The sequence below is a fragment of the Colobus angolensis genome, unplaced genomic scaffold, assembly GCF_000951035.1.
Source record: "Colobus angolensis palliatus isolate OR3802 unplaced genomic scaffold, Cang.pa_1.0 Scaffold1, whole genome shotgun sequence".
Classification (NCBI taxonomy): domain Eukaryota; kingdom Metazoa; phylum Chordata; class Mammalia; order Primates; family Cercopithecidae; genus Colobus; species Colobus angolensis.
The window spans coordinates 10,052,220-10,061,310 of NW_012110918.1; positions in this window are offsets into that span (position 1 = coordinate 10,052,220).

Here is a 9,091-nt window from a genome sequence, read left to right on the forward strand (position 1 = left end):
CTTTCTTTGTTGACAGAGTCTTGTTCTGTCTCTCAGGCTGGAGTGCAATGGCACAGTCTCGGCTCATTACAACCTCTGCTTCCTGGGTTCAAGCGATTCTCCTGTCTCAGGCTCCTGTGTAGCTGGGACTACAGGGCCCACCACCACGCCCAACTAATTTTTGTATTTTTAGTAGAGACAGGGTTTCACCATGTTGGCCAGGCTCATCTCAAACTCCTGACCTCTCGTGATCCTCACACCTTGGCCTCCCAAAGTGCTGGGATTACAGGTGTGAGCCACTGCACCCGGTCTATTTATTTATTTATTATTTATTTGAGACTGAGTCTCGCTCTATGGCACAAGCTGGAGTGCTGTGGTGCAATCTCGCCTCCCCGCAAACTCCGTCTCCTGGGTTCAAGTGATTCTCCTGCCTCAGCCTCCTGTGTAGCTGGGACTACAGGTGCCCACCACCATGCCTGGCTAATTTTTTCTATTTTTAGTACAGATAGGGTTTTGCCATGTTGGCCAGACTGGTCTTGAACTCCTGACCTCAAGTGATCTGCCCATCTCGGCCTCTCAAAGTGCTAGAATTACAAGCATGAGCCACCACACCTGGATTCCCTTTGCCCCCCTTCTGATGCCAAGGGGCGCAGGGGCCTGTGCTTACAGGGCTCGCATGGCTGCGTGTGAGGAGGCTGCCCCAAACCAGTGTCCACGCCAGAGCTCAGGTCAGTGGCCTGGAGGAAGCTCCCACGGTGATGTGGAGGCTCCAGCTGCTCTCCTGCCCACGAGCTTCCCACCTCACATTTCTGGAGTTCTGGACTCACCAGCTCTTCCACACTCCCTCACTCCTCTACTCCGACATAGAAATAAACAGAGAACATGAATGAGAAGGTGCAAAGGCCATGATTCAGGGCTTGCTGTATAACAAGGGGCAGCCACCACCACCTGTGTTTGAGAGGGACTCAAAGGCGGGCGAGGTAGGGAAGCTTTCGGGTGGTGTAAACCAAAAAGTGTCTGCGACAGAACTCAATTGATTTAGAGGATTATTTGCCAAGGTCGAGAAAGAGAAACACAAGTTGCAGTAGGATCTGTGGCCTGTGCTTTTTCCAAAGAGTTTTGAGGACTTCAACATTTAAAGAGGGGACCGGGCGTGATGGCTCACACCTACAATCCCAGCACTTTGGGAGGCCGAAACGGGAGGATCACCTGAAGTCGGAGAGCAGCCTGGCCAACATGGTGAAACCCCATCCCTACTAAAAATACAAAAACTAGTTGGGTGTGGTGGCGGGTACCTGTAATCCCAGCTACCTGGGAGGCTGAGGCAGGAGAATCGCTTGAACCCAGTAGGCAGAGGTTGCAGTGAGCCTAGATCATGCTGCTGCACTCCAGCCTGGGCGACAAGAGCGAGACTCTGTCTCAAAAAAAAAATAAATTAATTAAATAAATAAAAAAATTTAAAGAGGGAAGAGCAGGCCGGAGGGGAAGGAAGAAAGGAAAAAAGGAGGGCGAGCAGGCAGGAGGGAAAGGAAGAAAGGAGAAGGGAGGGCGAGCAGGCAATGAGGGAAGTGGTTATATTCTTGTGAGGCTTTGATTAGTACTCAGTGAATCCACATTTTACACATGAAAAGAGGTGTGCTTAATAAATCTGTGTTTTACATAAGATAAAGTAAGCATGTGAAATGACAGCTGTCTGTTTGGGAACAAAAGGAAGGTAGAGTTTTTTTGTTTGTTTTTGTGTAACTCAGCCAGGCATGGGGGCTCCCACCTGTTATCCCAGCACTTTGGGAGGCCGAGGCAGGGGGCTCACTTGAGCCTAAGAGTTCAAGACTAGCCTGGGCAACATGGCAAAACCTCATCCCTACAAAAAATACAAAAAATTAGCCGAGTGTGGTGGCATGCACTTGTAGTCCTACCTACTTGGGAGGCTTGAGGTGGGAGGATCACCTGAGCCGGGAGTTCAAGGATGTAGTGCTGTGATTGTGCCTCTGAACTCCAGCCTGGGTGAGAACGAGACCCTGAAAAAAATAAAAAAGGAGAAGAAAGAAAAAAGAAAGAGAGAGAGAAGAAAGGAAAGAAAAAAAGAAAGAAAGAGAGAGAAAGAAAGAAAAAAGAAAGAAAGGAAGGAAAGAAGGAAGGAAGGAAGGAAGGAAGGAAGGAAGGAAGGAAGGAGAAGGAGAGGGAAGGGGAGGGGGAAAGGAAAGGGAAGCTTCAGGTTTGCCTTGATGGAAGCTGTGGGCCTAGGAAACTGGAAGCAGCTCACTAGAAGAGGACAGGGCATCCTATGGGACTGGTTAGAGGGGCATATTTGGTTTTACTTTTTTTGTGTATGTGAGACAGTGTCTCACTCTGTTGCTCAGGCTGGAGTACAGTGGTGCCATCTGGGCTCACTGCAGCCTCGACTTCATGGGCTTAAGCAATCCTCCCACTTCAGCCTCCCAGGTAGCTGGGACTACAGGTGTGTGTCATCACGCCTGACTAATTTTTATATTTTTTGTAGAGATGGGGTCTCACTGTGTTGCCCAGGCTGGTCTCAAATTCTTGGGCTCAAGAGATCTACCCGCATTAGCTTCCCAAAGTGCTGGGATCATAGGTGTGAGCCTCTGCCTCCAGCCCGTATTTGACTTTTTCTTGGAAATGGGGACAAATTGGAAATGGGGATGAGAATTAGGGAAACTGTCAATTACAAATCAAGTCCTGGCCAAGTGGAGTCAATTGGTTGACTTCTTGGACCAGTCATTAGAGCTGGTGGCCTGACTTCTGCAAGTATGACTTGTAGCCAGCAGATAGCAGGCTGCTTCCTGAGCCGGCGGTTGTAGAGGATGGCAGGGCTTCCTGGGCCGGTTGTTGCAGACTGTGGGTCAGAGATCTATTTTTATGTCTGGTCTGGCCACTGGCCATTTGTGGAGTCAGTCTCTCACCAACAGTCTGTGAGTACCATCCTAGTTTTTCAGACAAGTAAACTGGGAATCAGAAAAGTGAGCTGACGTAGCTAAGGTCACAGAACTAGTAAGTTTCGGAACCTGGACAGGAATCTGCCGGTTCTGAGCATTTATACGCTCAGTCTTCCGCAGGCAAAGTTCACGGCTGACTCATTTTCGCCCATCTCCCACTCTTAATTACCCCAGTACTTTGAGCATGTTCTCAATAAGTATTTATTAAATGAATGAATACAAATTTTTATGACGTCCGTGAGGAAACCAGAGAGGAAGGCCAGAAGAGAGGGAGGGGTCTTGGCTGAGGAGGCATAATGAGAACAACGCCACTGGGTTCTTTCTCTTGGCCACCCACTTCTCTGGTGTCCTGCAAGAATCACAGGTCCTTGGTTGGAGCCTGGAACTACCGGCTGAGAGACTTGTGGGTCTGGGTCAGTTTGGCCAGGAGGGACCTGGAGTTTGGAAGGGTGAGAGTCAAGAGAGTGTGCACCCCGCGGTGTTACATTGTTATAATTAAAATATTGGGGACAGCTGTCAGGTCTCACTGAGAGGAGGGGCAGTCAATGGTGGGGGAGGGCACTTCCTCCCAGGAGCTGCCTGGGGATCCAACCAGGTGGGGAGGGTCAGGAGCCTCAGGCACTACGGAAGGCAGAATTCTAAGCCGGCCCCATGGACTCCATCCCTGTCCCCAGAGTTACTCCCTTGACCATATTGTAGGGCTACACAGTGAAAGGGATTTGTGGTGGAAGAAAAACGGTACCCTGGCCGGGCGCGGTGGATCACGCCTATAATCCCAGCACTTTGGGAGGCCTAGACGGGTGGATCACGAGGTCAGGAGATCAAGACCATCCTGGCTAACACGGTGAAACCCCCGTGTAGTCCCAGCTACTCCGGAGGCTGAGGCAGGAGAATGGCGGAAACCCCGGAGGCGGAGCTTGCGGTGAGCTGAGATCCGGCCACTGCACTCCAGCCTGGGCAACACAGCGAGACTCCATCTCAAAAAAAAAAAAAGAAAGAAAGAAAGAAAAACGGTACCCCAAAGAAACAACAGTGACTGGGAGGTCCTGTGGACCTGGGGTCCAGGTGTCCAGGCTGCCTGTGCCACCGTGTCCTGGACTGGCCTCATGGCCCTAGGCCCCTCCCTAAGCCCCAGTTTCTACATCTGTGAAGTGAGGCGCTGGCCCAAGTAATCTAACCCTACCTATTGTGATCCAGATTCTTTTGAGCCCCAGGGAAGCCAGGATTAAGGCTGGCTCCCCTGGGTTCCGGCTGGTCAGGTGAGTGTGAGTGGTTTCTTGGGCCTGTGGAAGGAAAGAAGCCAAAGAAATCACTCCTGAAAAGTGGCTGCCGTGTGAGCGGGCTGGCTGGTGATCCCTGCGGCATCTGAGTCCCTCTCCCTGTGCCTCAGTTCCTCTGCGACCTCAAGATGGAAGAGCCACACCTACAAAGAAAAAAAGACTATCTGTGAGGAACAGGTGTGGCTGTTGATTTTTCCAAGGGCTTGGCGGCTTTGGGCTGAAAATCCCCAGGCCATCCACAAGGGGTGTGGTCACAACCCAATAAAGACTTCAGTCCCAGAGCCCGGGACCATCCCACCAACCACAAAATATCACACAGGAGGAGTGTGAGTCAGGGAGGGGAGGTGGCCCCTCGCTGCCCCCACCTCAGTAGGTGGCCCTTCTGACTATGCTGCTGCTGCGGGAGATGGTAACACAAGGGTCTCCGCATACAGCCTGCAGGCGTCTCAGCTTCATGTCCTCAGCCTCCTCTCGTCCTTCTTTTCTCCAGAAAGGGGTCTAGCAGAAGGCTTGGGCCCTGAAAGCTAAAGAGAAGGGAATGCAACATGGGCTGGGCAGGAGCAGAAGGAGAGAGGAAAACAGTAGGGTTTTTCTGTTTTGTTTTGTTTTTGAAACGGAATCTCGCACTGTCAGCTGAGCTGGAGTGCAATGGCGCGATCTCGGCTCACTGCAACCTCCTTTTCCCAGGTTCAAGCGATTCTACTGCCTCAGCCTCCCAAGTAGCTGGAATTACAGGCACCTGCCACCACCCCTGCCTGATTTTTTTTGTGTTTTTTGTAGAGATGGGGTTTCACTATGTTGACCAGGCTGGTTTCAAACGCCTGACCTCGTGATCCACCCACCTCAGCCTCCCAAAGTGCTGGGATTACAGGCGTGAGCCACCGCGCCCGGTCAACAGTAGAGGTTTGAAGATGTGAAGATGGAGTCCCTGGGAGAAAGGAGAGCCTTAGTGGTTTAGAAACCAGAAGGTTTAGAGGAAGCAGGATGAAAAAATGCAGAAACAAAGTTGCAAGACAAAATGCTTCCCTGACAGAGCTGCTTGGTTGGTAACAACTCGAATTTGGCAAAAGGTACTCTTGGTTTCATCCTAGAATCTACAGTGGCTTATCGTCCTTACTGGCAGGAGAGGGAGCCTGGTTCAGAAGCCTCTGTTACCTCTCTGAGGTTCCAGCAGCAGTTCCCAGCGTCTCTCCTCCAGGCTTATCTCCTCTGGTCAATCGGATACCTTCCTTTTGGTTTTGAAAGGGCAGACACATCCAGCCACACCAGTCTCACTGCCCTTGCTGTGCTAAATCCTGTCCTGTCCAGCTGCCACTGCAGTTACTGGGCCCCACGGAATCTTGGCTCCCCGGGTTCTCTGACCACCCACACCCCTTGTTCTGCAGACAATCCTGCCATGCCTCTTGCTATCCCAGAGGGAAGGAAGGGCCACAAGACCAGGCAGATGACTTTGCATGGGAGTTTCGAATTAAGTTGTTTAACTGCAGAGAGGAGGCCCCTTTTCAAATCTTCCAGGACCTGAAACTTGACAAGGAAGGGGAAGGCCAAGGTTGAGTTTCAGACATCAGCTCATGAGCGGGAATAAGGTAGCTGCTCAAAGGGTTGTTCTGCTCAGTGGGGCCCCAGGACGAGGCCCTGCAGCTAAGAAAACGCTTTTGGTGGTTTTTGCTGCAGGTGCCCTACATTCTTGTGTAACTGTAGGGGAGAGGGGTCTGGGTGAGGGGAGAGGAGGCTCCCGCATGGCCTTGCTACAAATAATAGCATTGAAGGGAGCTAGAAGCATGTTAAGCAAAGCCCTGGAAGTGCGTTAAGGGCAGACTCTCAAGGAATCTGGGTGCCCACAGCCAGGCAAGTGGCCAGGTTAAGAAATGGTTGTGGGATGCCCCGTGAGCAGGGTCCTCCCCCTCCTCTTTCCCCTGCCCTACACTGCCCAATATCAGGCTGTCTGCAGGGCACAGGCCAGGAGCTGCCTCTCTGGGTTGAACACCATCTGGGTGGCCAGGAGGTGGGCCAGGGAATGTCCAGGAAGAGCCAAGTCCTGAAGTCACTGTGCCCAGGCCTGCCCTTCCCTAAGAGGGGGTGTAGGGGGAGTGGGGAGGCAAGCAGGTGGGAGATTGGAAAACTCTGAGGTTCTCTTCAGGGCATGAGACCAGAGTTTGAGAGTGGGGGAGTATCAGGGAGGCAGGTTGGGGCCATTAGTGGGTGAGATCCCTGGTAGTGGGACCAGGCAGGCTGTCTTCCTTCTTTCCTTCCTTCCTTCCTTCCTTCCTCTTCCTCTCTCCCTCCCCCTTCCTTACCTCCTTCCTCCCTTTCTGTCTCTCTTTCTTCCTTCCTTTCCTTCCTTCCCTTCTTTTTCTTTTTCCCTCCCTTCTTCCCTTTCTTTTTTCTTTTCTTTCTTTCTTCTTTCTCTCTTCCTTTCTCTTTCTTTCTTCTTTCTTTCTCTCTTCCTTTCTTTCTCTTTCTTTCTTTTTTCTCCTTCTTTCCTTCTCCCTTTCTTTCTTTCTCTTTCTCTATTTTTCTCTTTTTTTCCTTCTTTCTTCCTTCCTTCCTCTTTCTTTCTTTCCTTTCTCTCTTTCCTTCCTTCCTTTCTCTCTTCCCTCTTTCTTTTCTTCTTTCCTTCCCTTTCTTTCTTTCTCTTCCTTTCTTTCTTTTTCTTATTTTTATTTTTATTTTTTGAGCTAGGGTCTCACTTTGTCACCCAGGCTGGACAGAGTGCAGTGACACGACCACAGCTCACTGCAGCCTCAACCTCCCACCTCAGCCTCCTGAATAGCTGGGACTCCAGGCACACGCCACCACACCTGGTTAGTTTTTAAATTTTGGTAGCAACTGCGGGTCTCACTATGTTGCCCAGGCTGGCCTCGAACTCCTGGGCTCCCAAAGTGCTGGGATTCCAGGCATGAGCCACCGCACTGGCCACCAGGCTGTATTTCTTTTGGGTTCAGAGTGCTCCGTACAGTCTTGAGCCTCTTGTCAGGATGTGCGGTCTCCATGAGGCTCTGAGGGTGTTCAATGAAATGTACAGGAAGCCATTGGCTTGGGCTGAGCTCCTGCATGAGGCCCAGTAGACCAGACCGAAATGGAGTCACTCATGCTGAAGTTCCACGTCGCCCAGTTGACACTACGTTGTTTATCTGACATTCCAAGTGATCAGGAGAGCGAGGGATAATAACCAGATCCCCAAACAGGCCAGTTTTAGCTGGCGTGGTAAGGAGGTCCCCTCTGCTTTAATCTTACGAGGAAAATAACTTTGAAGTCTGATGTTTGTTCTGTTTCTGCTTTCAAAGCCAACCTCTATTGCTCAGCTCAATCCGAATACTCATTCTATTGTATAAAGTGAGGTGTTGCCCAATTCTAGAATCCAAGTAAAAGCCAATTAAGATCTTTAAATTTTTGTAATTTTGTCTTTTGACAAGAGAAAGGAGCTTGCAGGGGGAGGGGCCATTTCCTTTCTGTCTCTAGATCTCCTGTGTGTATGGGAAGAGCTGGGACCAGGCCCAGCGATCACCCCACCACAGTTGGGTGCAACCAAGTGGGGCAACTCTTTGGCCAAAAAGCAAAAGTCTTTTTAGTTTCAATGTAGGCCATTCTGGCTCCCAGACCCACAGCTTCAGGCACTGTGGGAATCAGAATTCTTAGACGGCTTCATGATCTCTGTGCCTGGGTGTGTTACTCCCTTGATGATATTATATTATATGGCAGAAGGGATCTGCAGTGTAATTAACATTACCAATCAGTTGATCTCCAAGTAGGTCAGTTATCTGAGTGGGCTGGATCTAATCCCACGAGCTTATTAAAAGCAGAGAGTTTCTCCAATAGCAGAAGGGAAGTCCGAGAGATTCTAAGCACAAGAAGAATTGGATGCATGTTTACTGGCTTTAAAGATGCAGGAAGCATTACATGGAAAGGACCTGTGAAAGTCCCTAGGAGCTCAGAGATACCCCCAGCCAACGGCCAGCAAGAAAACAGGAACCTCAGTCCTGCAACCACAAGGAAGTGGGTTCTGTCAACAACTTAAGTGAACCTGGAAGTCTATTCCTCCTTAGAGCCTCTGGATGAGAGCCCAGGCTGACCAACACCTTGATTTTGGCTTTCTGACATCCTAAGCAGAGACCCAGTGAAGCCTGCCCCAGATGTCTAACCTACAGAACCGTGAGCAAATAAATGACTGCTAAATTTGTGGCAATTTGTTATGCAGAAATAATACCTAATACAGGTGCCTGCACAGTGAAGGTTCCAGGGCATGGATGTTGATCCCAGGGGAGGAGGCAAAGGAGGCCTTCTGATTTCTCCCACCGCCTTGAAGTTGCAGCCTCACCCCGCACTCTGGCTGTGCCCCTCCTCCACAAAGAACGATCCACGTCTTTGTTCGCACAGCTTCTGCCAGAGGCCCAGGCTTCTGTGCTCAGGCTGGGAAGTTTGGGCACGAACTATGTACAGATAAACCAATTGCAGGGGAATCGCACAGCTTCTTATTGTCATGATCCAGGTTTCTTATCAGTTTTCTTCTCTGTTAATTTGCCCTTGTATTTCTGCCCAGTTCTGATGCTGTTGGATCTTTCAATCCTTGGCAAAAGCAAAATCCTTTCTAGCAAGTTACTCAGGCAGGACTCCCTAATTAAAGACCCAAAGTGGCCAGGCGCAGTGGCTCATGCTTGTAATCCCAGCATTTTGGGATGCCAAGGCGGGTAGATAGCTTGAGCCTTGGAGTTTGAGACCAACCTGGGCAACATAGGGAGACCCTGTCTCTACAAAATATAAAAATAAATTAGCTGGTCCTGGTGGCACGCACCTGTAGTCCCAGCTCTTGGGAGGCTGAGGCGGAAGGATTGCTTGAGTCCAGGAAGTTGAGGCTACCATGCACTATGATTGCACCAA